Source organism: Ornithodoros turicata, chromosome 2 (genome assembly GCF_037126465.1).
Source record: "Ornithodoros turicata isolate Travis chromosome 2, ASM3712646v1, whole genome shotgun sequence".
Taxonomy (NCBI): Eukaryota; Metazoa; Arthropoda; class Arachnida; order Ixodida; family Argasidae; genus Ornithodoros; species Ornithodoros turicata.
The window spans coordinates 137661890-137681275 of NC_088202.1; the positions used below are offsets into that span (position 1 = coordinate 137661890).

The 19386-nt window shown below is 46.5% G+C and overlaps 1 protein-coding gene and 1 non-coding gene across 4 annotated transcripts in view; one reads left to right on the forward strand and one right to left on the reverse strand.

Annotated features, from left to right (window-relative positions):
- LOC135386212 (poly(rC)-binding protein 3-like) overlaps nt 1–19386 on the reverse strand; it is a 417863-nt gene that overhangs the window by 122239 nt on the left and 276238 nt on the right. The window lies entirely within an intron of this gene.
- Trnas-gga (transfer RNA serine (anticodon GGA)) lies at nt 8680–8751 on the forward strand. Its single transcript has one exon. It is a non-coding gene; the product is annotated as a tRNA-Ser (tRNA).

Genomic DNA, 19386 nt, shown 5'->3' on the forward strand with positions numbered 1-19386 from the left:
GACGCGAAATAAATATTCTATTCACAGGATGCTCTTGTACTTCGGACCAACGTGTTTTTTTTTTTTTTTTCAATTACGTTCGCATTTTTTCGACATTATATTCATGTTCGAAAATGTTACTAGTGTTGCATGCAAAATTCTATATGTGATCGCCATTTCATTTAGAACTGTAGGGATTTCCTTCCCTCGTCATCCTTTCATGTGAACCTTTTTGGAATGGGGTAGGGCAATACACTCAATGCAGGGAAACATCCCATATCATCATCATCATCCACTGATCTATGTTCTTGTTGTCATTTAGCTTAAGCAAAGTAAGGCAAGAGAAGCAACATTGCCACATACCGCGTGTTTATTTGCGGTATAGTCGTAGTTTCCAGGTAAATACTTAAAAAAAGAAAGAAAGAAAGGAATTAATAATTCATTCATTAGGAGTAGATTTACAGAAAGAGGAGTACAAAGAAATGAATCGGAAGCGATTTTGAAGGGTTCCAGGACGTGCTAGCATTTCAGTGGTCGATATGGGTCCTCACAGTAGCCTTTCCTTCCGTTCTAACATTTTGACAAGCCCGAAATAGTTCGGCAATGGATGACGCGCGCATTCAACTCGCAACGTAGAGTAACACTCCTCCTGTTAGTCCGCACAGTAGCCTCCGCCAAAAACACTCTTTCCTGCTATAAGGCATCCCCCAGCACAAAATCCCTGCACGGAGGGACTACACGAGATAGATGAGCGTGCTGTCCTCGTGTTTCGGCCTCCGCAACGCCCCCTGGAGAGGTCGCCATCCCACTCTGCCCTGTATCAACAACCTCGTGTTGTTATCTTGGCCGACGGGATTTAGCCCGGATAATAAAAACTGAGACAGAAAAAAAAAAAAGAAAGAAAAAGTAACGATGTCGACAACGCCCCCTATACATTTCTGTTTGCTTCCAGCTAGCACTTCGTGTCGTCTGCTCCCATTTGGTGCGGATTGTAAATGAAGCGGTCGATAATGCAGTGCTAACTCCCTCGCTCTTTTTTTTTTTTTTTTCTTTGTCATTCCATATCTGGCGTATCATCCGTTTTCGTTTATGCGACACAGGCGGCGCTCTTGTCGAGCTTCTGTTTCTGCCATTTTCCGTTTTTCTTATGCGCGAGCGTGTCCCGTCTCATGTTTTACTTCTTCGCCCGAGTAAACGGTCGTTTGGCTTTTCGTGCGGCGGCGTGGACGCGAATGCCGTTGTCGCTATGCGTCAGTGGTAATTCGATTACATATGTGGCAGATCGTTGCCTGTTACGCTTAACAGCGCACGAATTTCCTTATGTACTCGAGCGGTAAGTACTAAGTAAGATTAAATTGCAGAAACGCAGCGGTGCTATATACCGCTGTTCAACCTGATCACGGCAGGAAATGTAGTCAGTGAACTGTCGCAGTGTCACGCCGCCGGAAGACCTTACGTACGCAAAGGCGATAGGCGTACGATCCACTAAAGCTCACTATTATTACAAAAAGATAAGCAGAACAGCCGACTACCTTCCTATTGTTGTTTCCCCGCAAAAAAAACGTACTGCTCTGCGGAGCGCATAACCTACCATAAAAGCAGTCAAACAACCGCCTCCCCCCCCCCCCCCGTTTGGAGGGGCCAGTTATTACCGTACGCAAATGTGGAAAGAGAGAGAGACAGAGGGAGAGCTAAAATATGGCAGAATGTTAGCGTGACTCCGCAAGTAATTTTGCCCGTATACGGAATCGTAGCCGCCAATCATTGTGGCATCGGACGGGGTTCGCGATAATCGAGGCTGAAATGCATTCAGCCGTCGGCGGAGTTCTCTTCGGTGACTGCGCGTTCGCCGGAATAATTACGTCCCAATGAGGTCAGCCTGTTCGTTGTGTCAATAATGGTCGCTCGAAGAGAATGCCAGCCAAAATTCGCTGCTGGATTTCGCCGGTCACCAGAGGTGGATGGATATTTGTGCTCACGCCATCAGCACCGCACTATTTGCTGAATGTAAACAGTCATCTGATTTTACTGCAGACACTATTATTATTATTATTATTATTATTATCATTATTATTTTTATTGTCGACCCTATGAGATGAGCCACAACAGATTGTGTGCTCATGTTCCTAAACTTTCGCTAAACGTTTAGCCCGCTCAATTAACCGTAACGTGCCTATTGCAACCCCGGAGACAACAACTGAGAGTAGTTGTAAAACTTCGCCACATTGCTATCGCACTCACGTGCAGCATCCCATCGTATAGGGTTTACTCACATGACGTCATCCGCAGGAAAGCGCCACTGTCGCTAGCAGATTTGCCGCCATAATGTAGGTCTTCCGGTTTTGACTGTTCACCAACTCGCATTCACCGTTTATTTCGTGTTTCAACGTTATTGTGCTGTGTGACGACAATAACAACAACAACAACAAATGATGACGATGAGATAGGGTGTTTCACTGCTGTGGTGCGGTACCCTACCCCATTGCACGTGGAACATTATGTGAAGATGATGAAGAAAGGATGAAAATACAAGAAAGAGCGTCTGGAAAAGCGTCTGGAGCAATCCAGTGGACGACAGGAAGTCCATGAGCAGGTGAAGGACCCGACGATGGAGCACAGGATCTTCATAGAGGCCAATGAGTGCAGCTAAATTGAGCGGCCTCTTGCTGATACGGGCAAGCTCATCACACAGTATCCGCCTTTGCGGGCATTAGAGTGCACATTCCATAAGAATGTGCTGGTGGTCGCCACGACACCGCAGGTGGAACAGAGGCTTGTGCACTGTGTGAATATTATTTGTATCCGAGTAATTTTCACGTTTTCAGCGTTAATAGTCCGTGTGGCCACTCTTGTAGCTTCCACAGCAGGACCCTCCCATCGCGCCATATACAAGGTGTGCAAATTCGGTGGCCTGCTTTCGTCCCGTCCTGGCGACCTTCAGGACATACTCTGGAGATTCGCCTGGAAAGTTCAGCCTACCCTAGACCGACTGGGACGCTGAGGAATCGTACCCCACCCTACGTGCCCCTTTTGCAGACACCACGAGTCGGAAGTACATGTCTATGGCTGTCGTGTAGCCAAAGCTTTTTGGCAGAACATGCGAAGGTCCACATACATTCAATGTCCCGTGGACTTCCGTGAAACCTTGCCTCGTCTGCGTTCGCCTGACGGTCACATGGTCTCGCCTCTGGTTGCCTTCCACACGTCTTTTTCGCCGTGTTCAAAGTGAGTGAAAGACACTCTAGTTGCCGAGCTAGAGCTATACTAGCTTCTGAAGCGACTTTCCCTGAGTTCTGGATTCTGCGCTTGACCTTGGCGTGGACATAGAGCAATCTTCATTGGGGTAGAGCTGTTCTCCAGTACATAGGTTAGAGTTGAAATACATGTAACGGGGCCTACCTCCATAGATAGGTCCCCTACATGACGATAACACACACGTGCATTCGTATAGTGATATGACACACGCCAGAACCTGGCGTCGCATCGTGCGTTCCACTGATGGCCTTTGCTGACAACATCACTATGGTTGTGCCAAACGAGGCCTCAATATCTCGGGTCGCCTGTATATCGTGAAAGTACTATGCAGCCAGCGGGGTCCGCCTGAATATGCAAAAGTGCTCTGTACTTGTAGTTTCGGGTACGTATACGGGCACGGAACACCCCCGGAAAGATATCTTAGGTGACAGATTCTTCCACTTGATCGCAATAGACGAGCGTTCTGGACGAGTGTTTGCATTCATATTGTGCATCTCCGTTAAGGTCTTTCGTCGCAACTGTCTCGTGGTCCGCCTTTGACGCCAACGCGTGCGTAAGTAAGCATGGACCTCGGTCTGAAATTGCAGCAGGAGAGAATAACTCGTTTATTGTCCTAGTCTGTGCCGGGAGTTTACCGTCTCCTGGCCCTATCATATCTCCATACTTTAACACTGAGTTCCAAGAGGTGATCAGAGCACCGAGAAGAACCAAAGAACAGGAGCGTCGTAGGAGCACAACTAATAGACCTAATAGACCTCTCCCTGATTGTTCCCCTCCTAGACCCTAGACCTCTCCCTTAGCGTTCGACAGCGCCACCAATTTGGTAGAGTTGAACTACGCTCGAAGCTATAGGGGGCGAAGAAGGTCGCGCCAGAAAGCCACGGTCTTGAGGGGATTACGATGGTCCCTGAAAGGGACGTGAATTTCGGTCCTACTTTTTTTTTTCAATAGAAGGCAGCGAACAAGTGCCCATTCGTGGAACCCAGCCCTCCCCTTCAGATTTGTTTCGGTTTCAGTCTGTCTGCCAACGTCATGATGACGTGTCTCGGGTAGAGGTCCATTGCGGTAGCGAATCTCCGTACAAGCTGCATACTTTCTCAAGCATAGCACTGGAGTAATGCATAGAAGAGCAACATGGTGGTTTTTTTCTTTCAATCATCATCATCATCATCATCATGGCGAGGAGGTTAGAAGCGCTACTAATAGGATTCTTGGCGCCTTTCTTATACACAATTCGAGAAAGTTTTCGGGAGGCTTCGAAGCGGCAGTCTGCACTTTTCAGCCCTTTGTTTGCATGTAACGCTCTTTCCAGGAGCTTCTGCCAAATACAACAGCCCCATTCGACACATTGACGAGCCTGAATGCGAGTGGGTAGAACCTTCCATTCAGGATGGAACATGCCACACAGACGGGGAGGGGAGTCCGTAAGGCGCACACGAAGGTCGGACGTTCCGCATACCATGTGTGGTTTGTTACGAAATACCTAGCCGGGCAAACTTTGGAAAAGTTATAAAAGTTGCGTTGAGCTCTTGAAGCAGAGAGAGACAGTGTGAAACATGTCGAAACAATGAATAAAATGGGCAACAAATCGCTTTTCCCCCTCTCTACCAAATATTGAACCTCGTTCGCTCTTTTTTCGCTAGAGAGAGAGAGAGAGAGAGATGAACAAAGCCGAAAGGCTAAAAAGCAGCGTTGAAAAAACACAAAAAGCTGCGATAAGACATGTCATCGTTTCCGAAGAAAACGCAAATACACACAGAGTGAAATATCTCGCTCTAAAGCCTTTCATCTTAAATTTGAGCCACAACCTGCGCGAAAAATTTGCCTAATTCCTTCCACGTGATAGAATACGTTGTTCACGAATATAGGTGCTTCAACCGCGCTTTGGGTTCAAAAACTCAACGTGCGCGCATTGGAGGGATGCTCTTCTCACCTGCGCCGGGTCTTTCAAAATCTTTATATTTCGTCTCGAAGGTATCGGTTAGACAGCACGTTGAAGCCACACGGAACAGATGGTTTCAGTATGGAAATCAACGTGGCGTACCAAAGTGCAGGCAATGTGAGCAAGGAAGAAGTGCAAATCACCACGAAGCCAACCAGAACGGATAGGGATGATATGCGTATGTGGAAAAAAAAAAAAAAAAAAAAGAGAAAAGAAAAGAATGAAAAAAAAAATAAATCAAAGTTTTGGGCGAGCGATATATCGCCTAAAAGTTCGAGTAGCAGGAGGAGCTATGCAAGTGGAGATACTGGATTTTTTAAATAAAAAATATTAAATGCGTTAAGCGACAGATTTTACGCATAAGCATATCTGACAGCAATGATGACTTGGAACTAGGGGCAGCAGAAGGATTTCTACCCACAAGAGTGAAGTCCGATATGACATATCAACGGTGCGACTAGCGTTCATAGCCTTTAATGCGTTAGAATTAAGAGTGTCAAGGTGGAAAAAGCTGTATGTAGGTGTGTGTGTGTGTATGGGACGGTGAAGCCTAACCAAGGCAGGGGTATAAGTGGAGATGTAAAGCCAACGACTTCGTCATAATGCTCAGGTTTTGCTTCTTTTCCCCTTTCTCATTAGAAAACAATAAAAGGTAACTAACAAATATATCTTTCTATACGCCCGCGCAAGCGAGGGAAAATACCGCGAAAATAAAATCGAAACACAACGAAACGAAGGAAGCATCTCGTGAGAGAAATCAAATGTTCGAGCTCGACGCAAACAAAGAATAAAAACACGTTTCCTTTCTTTTCTTCTTCCTCTCCATTTTATCGTGATTTCTGTGCCACGCGCAAATAATATACGAGCACACAGAGACAGAAATAAGGAAGAAGAAAAAAATGAAGAAAACACGCGTTTTTCCGGAGGTAGGTTGTAAATGGCGGGCGGTCAGTATCGGTGGGAAGCACGCCACCAGACGAAACGGCGAGAGAGCACGGAATGCAATTGCGGCCGATGTTCTCCAGGCACAAAAGTACACGGTGCTATAGGGAAGAATAAAACGTGTTTTTGCAGAACACAGGCAAGGGCACCACGCAGATCGAAAACAAGAACACGAGGAGCAGAGGAAAAAAAAAAAAGAAGAAAATACAGGAACGATGCTCGTTTCCGAAAAACGCCGTATCACAACCCTGTTATGCATCCACTTTTGATGTCGGAAGGCGGAGCTGCCCTTGCGAAGAATTTTTTGCCCCCCCCCCCCCTTCGACATTTTCATACGAGACGCGGTTAACGAAAATTGCGGCGAATCTTCGGTGCAAGCACGTGGAACGATTGGGGAGCAACGGGAAAGAAAACAGCGGGTACACGCGGATAAGTTTGGGTGTGGATCAACACAACGGAGGTCGCGACGAGGGACACTGCGGCGAGTATAGCGTTGTCAAGTGCTCATTGAGAAAGTAAAGATATTCTTAAAGTTTTTTTTTTTTTTACACTTTGTACTGTCAGGGTGTCTACTAAGCGGTAGCCTTCAAAGTCCCTGACTTTTCCAGGGTTTCACTGACTATTTCGTGCGAATTCCCTGGCCAAAACAAAAGTGAACTTGGTGCCTGCTGATACAGATCCTTCATAAGACAGATCATTTATGCATTTATGCATGATCATTTACTGCCTTCTGAGCTTGCCGTATTGGAGAACTGCTACTCGCGGCAACGTTGCTGGGGCAGGGCCACTCAACCACTCATCGGCGTGCGCGATTCACTGCGCATCGTGACGTCACTTGTCCGCGATTTTCCCTGACTTTAGCTGCCTTTTTGGCAAATTCCCTGATAATCCCCTGACTTTTCCAGTCACACAAAAATTCCCCGATAATTCCCTGTTTTCCAGCTTGATAGACACCCTGACTGCGTACACCAGAGTACTGAGGAAACGAGAATTATTTTTCAACGTGTCGTGGTTGGCGGGATAGAGATCCTTGATTCGTTTGAACTGTGACAGTCGTGACGCAGCCGACATTCGTGAGGCCAACAACGGCAAGTCGGTTTTCGTCACCGTCACCACCACCTGTGACCTGCGTTTTTCATTGCGGGACTGAATGAGAACGAGTGGTAAGGTTCGTCTCAAACTGCGACGATACTAGAGAGCTTCAGTTGACCATTTTTTGCATCTCCGATACGATATCAGCTACGGCGTTGGTCTCATCGCGCATGCGAGACGCTAGCGGAGCTTCGCTAGCGTATAGCCGGTACGGATCTACTCGACGAATAGCGTACCGTTTGCGGGGCTCCGCACGTTTCAATGGTTCGGGATTCCCCGTGCGGGAGCGCTGCGACGTTAATTAACCGTATACCGTCTCCTTCCACGGTGTACTAAAACGTCAACAGCGTCAGTCTCACGTATCGGGATATCGTTTCGGATTATCGTACGGCCGTGTACCGTAGCGGGATGTTGGAAAGTGGTTTACTAAAACTCACTACTATATAGTTACACAAATATACTAACAATGTAATCGAGACTTATTTGGGTTGGCCGCCACAGTGTTGCTGCATCGAGAAACGAACTTGTGTGGCTGACACGTCGCGCCCTCTCTGTGCGTGGATCATTACCGAATATGCATTTTTGCGACTTCGCGATGTTCGTCATCCACAGGTCTATATGCACGTTCCACTCACCCTCGACAATTAATTTTATTTTATTCATCTTTAGTGACGCGAAGCAGTATCGTGTATATGCGTGGACTGGTGATAAAACAACAACAAAAACAAACAAAAGAACAGGAGGTAGAGGCGAGAGATGAGGGTAAATCTACAGCCTTGCACAATAAATGTTTAACGCTTTACAGGATGTAAAAGAGTTGAGGTTTTGCAGATAACTACCTGTTCCATTCCCTATATAGAATAGAAGCTGCAAACGTTGGAAAAGGTGTTACATCTGAAATGACTGTTTTTAACATGATAAACCCGTATCAAGAGGTGCTTTATGTAGAATGTGCCTGCCATTTCAAACGGCGCTTTATCTAGAACACGCCCTTCATAGACGAGGTGCCGTAGGACAAGACATTTACACCCAAAAACGAATCAAAGAATACCGTGTGCGCCGCCTAGAGGGCTAACTGTGCCGATATCTGTCTTAAAAGTGTTTACCCAGAAGCCCAAACGAACACCTGAGACGGCACATAGTCGGGGTTCGATCCCTTCAACTAACAGCCCTTAAAATGACCTGCAAGTCAACGGGGAGATTATGTATCGGCCACCCTATTGGGTATTCTTGTCAAAGGCGAGATTATGTGCGAGCACAGAACAGCGACATGGTCAGAAATTGCGATCCAAGCTATATACATACTCGGCCAAATCTCGTTGTTTACGTCGTTTACAATCGCCCTGCCTCGTGTTTGAATGAGAGAGTGAGTGAGAAAGATGTAAGAGAGAATGGGAATAGCGTGGTTGGTTGTCCGTCCCCCCCCCCCCCCCCCCCGTACTTGAGAGGCGCTCAAAGGGAAACGGCGTGCTGGTGTGGTGTAGCGGTTAGCATATCTGACCGGAAATCAGAAGACCCAGGTTCGATTCCTGGCGTCAGCACCTCTTTTCCCTGAGTTGTTTGCATTTCGTTATATACATACACCTTGGGAGCTCATCCGCAGTTTCGCGCTACGACACAAGAACCCACTGAACGCCCCAAACTACGATAACAACCAGCCGTTCCCAGCTACGAAACGAATTACCTTCAAAATTTCGCCGCGAGAAACTCCGCACTTCCCCATCGCAATAGCTACCTCTATAATACACAGCACACAAAAGATACTCCGCATAATCCAGCTCGCGCACACATTGCCCATATAACAGGGTTGCCAGGTCGTTTGTTACCTCCGCTCCTGTTTTTTTTTTCTTTCTCTCTCTCTCTCTCTCTTCTTCACGTACGAGGTTCGGATCTAAATGAACCTAGATTAGGCAGGCGCGGGTTTGAGACCCATTACCATTCTCTCGCACGGCGTTGCCAGCAAAGTTCGCGTAATCCGCCGAACCGAGCGAGATCGAAATGGTGATTGCGGCCGAAACGACGTTAGAGCCACAGCGTTCATATATAATGCATATCTACGGGGCGCGTATGTCGTATACGGGAGCATCATTAGGTCGCAGAAATCTTAGGAACGCCGAATGGCGGTGTCTGCCCGTGCGAGCGTAGCCGCTCGGGGACAATAAATAAGCGGCCTCCGGGCTCCCCCTGGGAAAGGCGTGCCATGTAAATACGTGCCGGAGATAAAAAAAAAAAAAAAGAAAAAGGAAGGCTTCGCAAAAGGCCACCAAGGCACAATATCGCATTTAACGTTGCGTTAAAATAAGAGCGGAGGAAAGGGAACGCGAGGTTTTAAAAACTCCGCGCGCGCGTTGTCATTGCCCCGAATGTCTCGCGACGACAAAAACGAGAGAACAGAAAGTACCTCTTTTAATGGGATGCCGCGTTTAAAAGATGAACTAAAACGTGCCCGTTACACGGCGCGGAGATGAAAACCGAGCGAGCATCAGGTATGCGGAATATGCGAGGTTTGTAGCGCTTTCCTCGTTTCGGTGAGATACAATAAAAAAAAAGATTCCGTACATGGAGCACGTAATATGAAAAGATATGAATCTACGGCACTAGCGTTGTTCTATTGCTGGGTTTCCCTTCTTTTTCTTCGTAGTCAGAACAACATCAAAACCCTGCGTGTGCGGCTGAATGGTGGCTCCACCTGGTTATCGTTACGTGGGTCGTATTTGTGGTTTGTGCGGTTAGCGCCAGGAGGGGTTTGTATGTCCCTGTAAAATCATTTGTTAGGTTGCTGTCTGATTTCATGTGATCGTGCTATGTGTAAGGCCCGTAATACCCACAACCGAGGGATGCTTCAAACAACCCGTCCTTTACAATAGTGAGTTTTAGTGTATCCTACGCTATCAACTTTGCGTACGTAATCGATAGCGTTGGCGGAAACAGAGCTTTGCGGAGTGCGCAAAAGCACCACGCTAATCCTTACGACACGCAAAGGCGACGGCGGACGATACACTAATGCACTAACGCCAGTAAGGCACACAGTTTGTTAGAGCTACTTCCGTTATTTTCGGTGTATAACACGCGTGTAATACAGGAAAAAAGTTCGAAAATATGCCGTGCGTGTTATCTATGAGTGCGTGGTAGATCATAAACAGTAGGGTGTCATGGTGCATAGAGCTGTGTTTGGTGTATTGCTACCAGTCGTGCTGACCGCTGCTGGAGAGGATGTCAAAGTGTGTATGGTGTGTTTCCTGCTTCGATTATTGGGTTTGTAAGTGTCTAACAACAGTAATGCCGCGTGCGACACGAGCAATCTGTAAAGGTGCGTGTTATACGCCGAAACATTTTCCTCGATGGCGAAAATCAAAGGGTGCGTGTGATCCCAACGAACGTCGACGACGAGCAAAGCAAAATCTCCAAGAAAGTCGCTTCCATTTGTGTATTAACAGGAGCGATATTCCTCGAAATGATCCACCCGAAGATTTAGCTTTCTATGTGTTTTCGTGCGCTGCCAGCCACACGATATTCCTTAGCAGACGACAGGAAAACGCGCAGAAGGTGTCGTCTGGTAAATGCCCAGTACGCCACTTTCTATATTGCGGCACCGTGCGAATGCTTAGCATAACACGCAGTGGACACTTCTGCCTTTGTGAGCGGTTTTTTGCCTTTTTCTCCACTAGCATATTCCTTGGAGGTGTTGCTCCTGCGAGTACACGCTATCTCTCAACAGCAAGGATTCAGAGAACCGTCCTCTCAATCTGTTAATAAACCGTCCTCATTTGTTAATAACGCAAAACGAAATCGCTGGCTCGCCACGCAAGCCTTGGCAACAGAGCCGCGAGGCCGGCTCACAACTTCATCCACACCGAACTATAACCTGCAGCAAATTAAGTTATACGTTCAGAAGAGGGAGAGGAAAGCAGTGTCGGTAAAAAGACGACGCCATTATGAAGGAAGTTTTCAAAACATAACCGTCTCGAGTGTCGGAGGTTCAGCCTCTTGAAAAGCATCGTTCCGTCAGTCGAGTATGTATCTTCCGCGAGTACTTCTCTCAAACGTACAGCGCGCAAAAACAAAAAGGAATGTCTCAGTTGTGGCGATGGCCATTTGCGTCGCAGTGAAAAAGAAGGGCGTCTTTTGTTGTCCGCGAATTTGTCAAGAACGCAGTCTTCATTCGTGAGCGGCCGTATATAAACTCATTGGTGATTCTGCTTTTTTTTCTTTTTTGGCGCAGTCAGATGACGGAACTGCGTGTGAATGGCTTCCCAGGAACAAAAGACGTACAGGGCCGTCATAAAGAGTGTTCATGTTTGCAATAATCTGTCGCAATGAACGTACTAGCATTTATCCGCACCGCGAATGAGCAAATAGAAAGCATCTGAACAATGAGAGGAAATAAGTTATCCTGCATGCGCTGTGTGTTTCATAACAGGTTGATGTTGCAGTTCACGTATGTGTACAGCGGTGTCTCAGCTCTTTCATGCTTCCATCTCCGTTCTAGTGTATACAGAAAGATGAAGTGGTTCCTTTGAAATTTGGCCACCGGGCGCACCGACCATGTTGTCTCTATGCAGCTTGGTCGTGTCTATTCGTGCTCTGTAGCCTTATTCTTAGAGAACAAGCCATTACTAAAGGGTTATTAAAGATTACGGCAGCCCTTAAGATAGCATGGGCCACATCCTGTTGCGTCTGTCATCTCTGGTACCGTGACAACACACCAAAAAAAAGAAGTCAGGGATAAAAGCAATTGAAGTTAACAAATTTGCATGTAGGTACAAGCGCTGAGTGATACAATAAATCTGTGGTCACCGTCGGTGGCGGAAAAGACCCATTGGCCACTGTGTTATCCGCTTATATATCTTCAGTCGCTGCGAAGACCCTGGGAAATCTCTCTGGGAAAATTCAGCCAACCCTTCGGCGTGCGCGGGAAACTGCGGCACGGTCTTAGAGTACAGCATGCCTCTCGGACTGGTCCATTAGAATAAAGGGAAGTCGACATCTTCGTGAACTTAATACCGTCTGCAGTTCACTCTAGCGCCGCAAGCTTTTCCGCGAGGACTTGCACGTAGGAACGTAACAATGCTCATAATTTAGTACTTGCAATCTAAAGTCAAAGCAATCAAGGCGGAGAAACGGGCACAGTCTAGTGCTACTGACGCACCGCAAGTGGGAATGGTTCTTAAGACACCAAATAGGATAGCCTAATATCTACAAAATCCACCATAATAACAGATAAAGCATAGTTAAAAAAAAAAAAGACACGATATTAGACTTCAAAAGGGAAAACTACCGAGTACGCTAGCCTGAAGTGATGGTAAGGCTTCACCGCAAGGACTGCTTGCCCGTGAACAGCTACAGAATGTGCTTCCGAAATAAGGGGCAACGTAATCATAATTGCATGTCCCCCACAAAGCGCTAACCTGCCTGGATCCGACGTCCCCTCGACGTCCAGACGAAGCTGCAGCTGTTTGTTTGCCTTCCATGCACGCTCAATGAGGGTGACTCCGAAGCCAACACAAGGGGAGGGGGGGAAGAGGAAATAATGCCTCTTCCTGCAGAGAGGGTCTAACCGCCCCTCTAATAGAATGTCCTCTGCCTTAATGAACAGTTTATCAAAGGAGAAAGAAATCTCTTTCCTTTATCGATCCTTATCGTCCTTATGTACCGTACACTGGGACCGGCTCCATACTTAGAGCGGAAAATTTGGGCACACACACAATTTGCATATTTAAAAGCACCCGGCAGTGGAGGGGGATTATAGTTAACCTTGGGTTTGCTGAAAACGCTACTCGCATATTCGAACGCGCTGCGAGGGAATAAGGAATTAAGCGTAATTTGAAATGTGGAAATCTTATCGAATACTGCGTTTTAGGCATCGGCTCAATTTGCATAGCTGAGCAGATTATTATGGAATATTTCTCATCAAGTTCGATGGAATAACTGAAAAATAAATCACTCCACTCGAATAATCAACCACTCGTGAGAAGCATTCTTCTCCTGTGCGTGTAACATGGTTGTCTCTCTCTCCCTCTCTCTCACGCACACACACACACACATAAACAAACAAACAAACAAACAAACAAAATCATAATTTACGTATCCGGTTACGGCTTTTCTTTCGTTATGGCATGCGAGGTAAACCAGCCCTGCGATACCTAAAAGACTGGAAGTTACTCCGGCGATAATGTAACGCCCCTTAATACTTTCTTTTCAAAAAAATCCCGTGTTATCACCGCGGTGCAACTGTCGTCATGAGCAGTGTACCGACGGCAACAGACCTTTGGAAAAAGTACAGCAGGAACGAGCACTACACGGAGGCTAGAGTTAGCACGCGCCAAGGGGGAATATGCCAACAAACGTGTATAAAGTCTGCGGGAAAGCTCGCGGAAAATTTCAGTCAGCAGCACTCAGAATGTTTTTGTGGGCCAACCGCTTTATTTCGAATCCCCGTTCCCGAGCCAAGTTCCCCATGAAATACATTGTGTCGCTTCCGAGATCGGAGGCACGATAGTGCGAAAGTGAACTAGTTCCTCCTGGCTGATCCCGTTTTCATGCGGTGTACGGCCGACGGTGCGGCCGGCGCGCAGCAGCGGAAATTCCGCAGCGCGCTCGCGCGATAACTAAGCCGCGGTCCTCGAAACCGCAAGGGCTGTCACCGTCCTATTAGGAACAAGCGCGCGCCGTCTCAGGCCTTCGCCATGTCACCTCTGGCCACGTGCTGGTCCCAAGTAGTGGCAAGAACGTCACCACACACGTGACCATAAAGGCAGTGACATCCATAGGTCGGAAGTCTGGCTTGGTAAGCGTTCTTTTACTACAAGGGTCGAGACTGGGAGGTACCCGGGTTCGAGTCCCGGTGGCGGCTGTGCAGTCTGGGATTTTTCCTGGGTTTTCCTCAGACACTTTCAGACATATGTCGGCACAGTTCCCTTAGAAGTTGGCCCAGGACGCACATTCCCCCAGGGCGTCAGTCCTGACGTTACCCACCCGTGTGACGCCAATGGTGAGCCCTTTCACGACCACCTCCTCCCTACAAGGTTTTTATCAGTGGGTGAAGGTACAGAGAAATGGAAGGGTTATCATTTTCACTGCTGAATTTTAAAGGGATAGCTTCGTAGGGCAAACCAACGTCAACAGCCGTGTATGTCCGTGTGTAACAGTTGCTGAGGGAAAAAGAAGATCAAAGAAGATAAGAGAGAGAGTAGGAAGAAGTTACAAATGGCGCCACCGCGACCAGTGTGGTCATCAGAAGATCAAGAACAGAAGATGACCCTATAACACTGCCGCCAAAGAGGTAGCCTATTTTTACGTTTCCCAGTTACTTAAAAGGAAGAATATGGAAGCTATTTGACGAATTTTCGAGGAATGATACGTAACAACTGGTCAACGTAGTATTATTGGAGGGTATCGGAGGGTAAAAAAAGAAAAAAGACGAACACGGAACAAATGGCAAAATCTACAACACTTCGTCGAACTGAGCAAGTTAGGTCTTATTATCAAAGGGTATGCCATGTTAATGTATGCCATATTAATGAACCCGTGGTCACTCTTACTGTGACCAGGACAACGTGTTAATGGCGCCATAGCGACCACATGAGGTCGCAGACATACTGTAGGCGAATAACTGTATACATGCATATTCGATTCGAATTCCCGTCGAATATAGCTTTTATTCTAAATTCAAATTTCGAATTGAGGCAATGTACCTTCCAAACAGAATATATTTTAAAAGCTCCAAAGCTGCACGCATAAACCCGAAAAAGCCACCAGAAAAGATATGCAGCAACAACAACAGCAAATAAGTTAACGATAATGAATGGGGAAACTCGCCACGTAAGGTGCAGCCCACTACCCCAAGACACGATGGGGCAGGATGTGATGTGTTCTGATGATGAGGTGATGAACGATGCTAAATAGGGTCGATAGTCAGTGGAGTAAGCAAGACATCAGAACGGTAGGCAAAACCACAGCACACAAAAACACACAGACACAGCAGGCAGATCATAGGGTAGAGAGGAGACCAGTGTCCCGGAGAAAAAAATCTTGAAATACTCAAGAGCTTGGCGACGGTCAATCCGGTTAGACCAAGGGCGATATGCAGCAAACAACAACAACAAATAAGCAATGATGATGTAGTGGAAGGTTTCGCCGCCGAAAGTGACTGCTGCTGCACGGGAAAATTCGCATGGATATATCGCATGCGTGCGTGGGAACAACGGTTCGGTTATATATAGAGCCTGAAGTTTTAGGGTTTTATCCGATTCTTCCCCGAATTTGCACCCCGAATTGAAGGTTGCCTCTTTAGGGTGAAACCCGATTTTTACCTGGCAAATTGCCCTCACTGGGATGTCTGTAGGAATGCATTAATTTACTTGCTTGGCAGAAAAATTCAGTTACATCACCATTTGTACCAAACCACTACAGTTAGTTGAGTAACTGAGCCTGATTTCACCCCGAATTTAGCATACTGGAAGTTTTTTCACCCGAATTCACATGAATTTAGTGCCCATGTTTATTTACCCGATTTTTACCCCCCGAATTTAGAAAAAAAATATTTCCCGAAAACTTCAGGCTCTAGTTATATATCAGCATTCGCTTCGGGTATGCTGTACCTATTCGCTTCGGTTTTAAAACGACTGTTCGCGCAGCCCTGCTTCGTACTGACTCACGGGTTGAATCGTCCATACGATTAGAGTCGGGACACCGGTGATGACACTCCCTCCGGAGTCTATTTTCAGCCACTGCCCCAGTGCCTAAATGGGTTACAGCGGCTGAGCGACTTTAGATTGCGCGTCATGGATCAGAGGGTGTCACTGCATTCGTTCCTTTTTAGGGTGGTCTCCACAGCCCGGGCAGAGGTTTCAGTCGAGACAGAATGGCAAAATTCTCGCCAGAATTGTAATGGAGGACCGATTGTTAAAGGCACGGCCCTTCACATCGCGAAATATTAAAGGACAAATAGGTCGATACCTCAAGCACCTTCGCTACGTTGTCCTCGACTTAACTTGAACACGTGACCGACCCGCATATTTTGGGAGTGGTATTGTCTTTTAAGACACAAGTTGAATAGGACCTGCCCATCACTGACTGCACGCAAATACATAGGGTGTAAGCAGACTTGTGCCCGTTACTCGAAAAAAGTAATTGATTACCGTTACCGTTACTTGTACGGAAAAAGTAATTGATTACCGTTACCAATTACAGGGCTTCAAATGTAATTGAGTAACGAGTAGAAAAGTAACGCGTTACTCCGGTCGTTACTCTGCATTCACGCAAATTATACCCGTCTTTGTGTGCCTCAGCAAAAAAAAAAAAAAAAGAAAAGAAGTAGAAGAAGAAAGGAAAGATCAACAGTGGAACAGCTGAAATAACCCAAAAATATGTACGTCTACTGTAGTTATCGCCCGGGAAGACGTTGACCCGATTGTGGAAGATCATGCGTGGAACTTCCCCATGACTCACTAAACCTCCAAAGCTACCACAAAGGTACCACCACACTGGTGTAGGACCAGATTAGAGGGAGAGACCCTGAAATTCCAGAACAAAGGCTGACGGCACAAGATCTTGACTTGGGGCAGAACATCTAAAGGATGAGTTAGTCTCTGCCGGGAAAGTAATCAATTACTGAGCAATCGATTACTCAGAAAAGTAATTGATTACTCGAAAAATTACTTTGACTTTAAAGTAACTGATTACTCGAAAAATTACTCAAAAAGGTAATTGATTACAAGTAACGCAATTATTAGTAACGCGTTACGCACAAGTCTGGGTGTAAGACATATTTCAGATGCTTTTTACTGAGAAACGGTGGCCGAACAAAAACGCAACAGTCGTGGGATGCGAATCAATGGGTGTCGTGTGGAGTCGAATCATGCTGATGGTAGTCAACTGCCGTTCTTTCACCATGCAACCGTGCGTTGTGACGCTCGAGTGACATGTTCGTATACTTTCTAGTTTCATTCTACATATATACGCGCATTCTACTGTTACTTCTGTTACGTTACTTCTAAACTCACAGCTCAATCCCAAAGGTCTTTCGCATCCTGAAACATACTGACAAGAATTTAAGCAATTCTCAACGTACGGAGTCCACGCGGTGGTCCAGGGTGCGGTTACGACCTCTTGACCTTTCTTCATGCCACCGGCCTCTCCACCAACCTCTAAGGCCCCTTTCCTGTGTGTGCCGTTTCTGCGTTTTTCCTTTTCTTTTTTTTTAAAGGAATAGCAAGTCGCCTTACGCCTGACTAACCTTTCCTCCCTTTCTTTTTTCAATAAAATTGTCCCCCCCCACCCCCCCACACACAAGCGGAAGTGTGTTCTGGTCGCTCCCGTAAAAACGGCGCCACGTGCAACAACACTTAACTACCCAAGCAGCACAATGTGCCGAAAGTCGAGTGCAATAGGGGTGGACGGGTAGGTGGAAGACCTTAAACAGACTCTTGAAACTAAATAACATTGATAAGACACATACCGTCCACCCTTATTGCACCCGACTTTCAGTACATTGTGCTGCTTGTGCACTGTCTACCGTTGGCATCCGTGGATGATAGATTTACGGCAGCTGCTGACGTAATTGTTTTCGAAATGCGCTATCTCCATGTGAGATATACGGAGAGAGGAGGACTGCCCGTTGCTCTCCCTCAAGCGAGACTATCATTCCTCCTGTAAGAACAAAGATCCGTGTTGTCCTCCTCTATTACCCGGTCGATTGTCCTCGCGCCAAATTGCAGATAGGTAGGTGCTTTTCCCCTCTCTCATTTGAGCCCCCTCCCCCATCTCATCTGTGGCCGTCAGGTTTGTAAGGGATGTTTGACGGAGTCGCTGCTCGGCGCACTCCTCTTTGTTTCCTTTCAACGCGAGCGAACCGAGACCAGTGAGTCGGGCGTTGCTAATGAATGTGCATGAATAAGTGTTCCCCCCAACATTTCTGTATCTGTGTGTGTGTGTGGAGGTTCCAAGAAATGCAGTCTCGGGAGGTCTTGGGAAACAGAAGTCGCCTGCACTTGCTTTAAATAACATATACGACGCAGGCAGTATCGAGATATTTTCGTTAAGGTGCAACATGTGCACTCTAAGAAAAAAAGGAGTACTTTTACTCCTTTTGGGGAGTAATTGCATTGCCACAAAAAATAGTCCCTTTCGGGAGTAAATGCACGGGAGCAAATGAATGTCACAGAGTGAAGACCGCATTTCACGCGCTGTTGTAAGAGTCCCAGGTACATAATTGGTGCGCATGCATGAAAATACTTTGAAGCAAACCGTCAACCGTGACATATCGAGCGATATAAAATCTTGCGCCATACTAGGGCACAATTTGCGAAGAAAGATGCGCTAACTGTTTCTTACCCTGTTTTGCTGGAAAATTGCTACGTTGTCAGAGTTATACAGCCTTATGTCGTTCAAACTGACCAGGGCCACATATTTACGTAGACTGTCGCATTCAGGAGACCATTCGCGAAGTTTAGTGACAATTTGCAGTCCTGGGGAGTAAATGTCGGGACTAAATGTTGGGTCAGGGGACTAAAATGGGGAGTAATTGCAGACTAGGGGAGTAGAAGCTGCAATTACTCCCCGTTTTACTCCTTTTTTTCTTAGAGTGTGGAGGAAAGCTCATGTCTGTTACCTCACTGCGAGAACCAGATCACTCCCAAACGCGGAGACCAAGACGCAATATTGCCGATGCTTTATTCACGTACAAATGTGTACATTCATATACTTGACTCTTCTGTTCTATTAAGTCGTCTGAGCTTTTGTCTTCCGCGAGTTTCTCTCCGCCTTCCGTTTACATAAATAGATTCTGTCCACGTGACACGTTGTCAACTCCTGCTGAACTCTATTTCGCACTCCTGTGACATTTTTTTTCTTCTCCTTCTTATGCGTCCTTCAAAAATGATGTAGTCATGCGCCCCTCGTATAGCAATAACCATTTCTCTGACCGTTTCGTTTTAACATATTTTGTGTCGCGTTTTTTCTTCCTCTTTTTTTTTGTCTTCACATTGTATTACTTTGTTGTGTAGTATATTGTGTACGCGCGCAAATACCAACGCCTCTGAGGCCATTCTGGAGCACCAATAAAAATTATTATTATATTCCCGTTTTTACACCAGCTCTCTCTGTAATTCAATGCTACAAGTTAATATCGAAAGAACTGCTACGGAAGCAAGCGAGCTGGTGGGCAGAATATACAC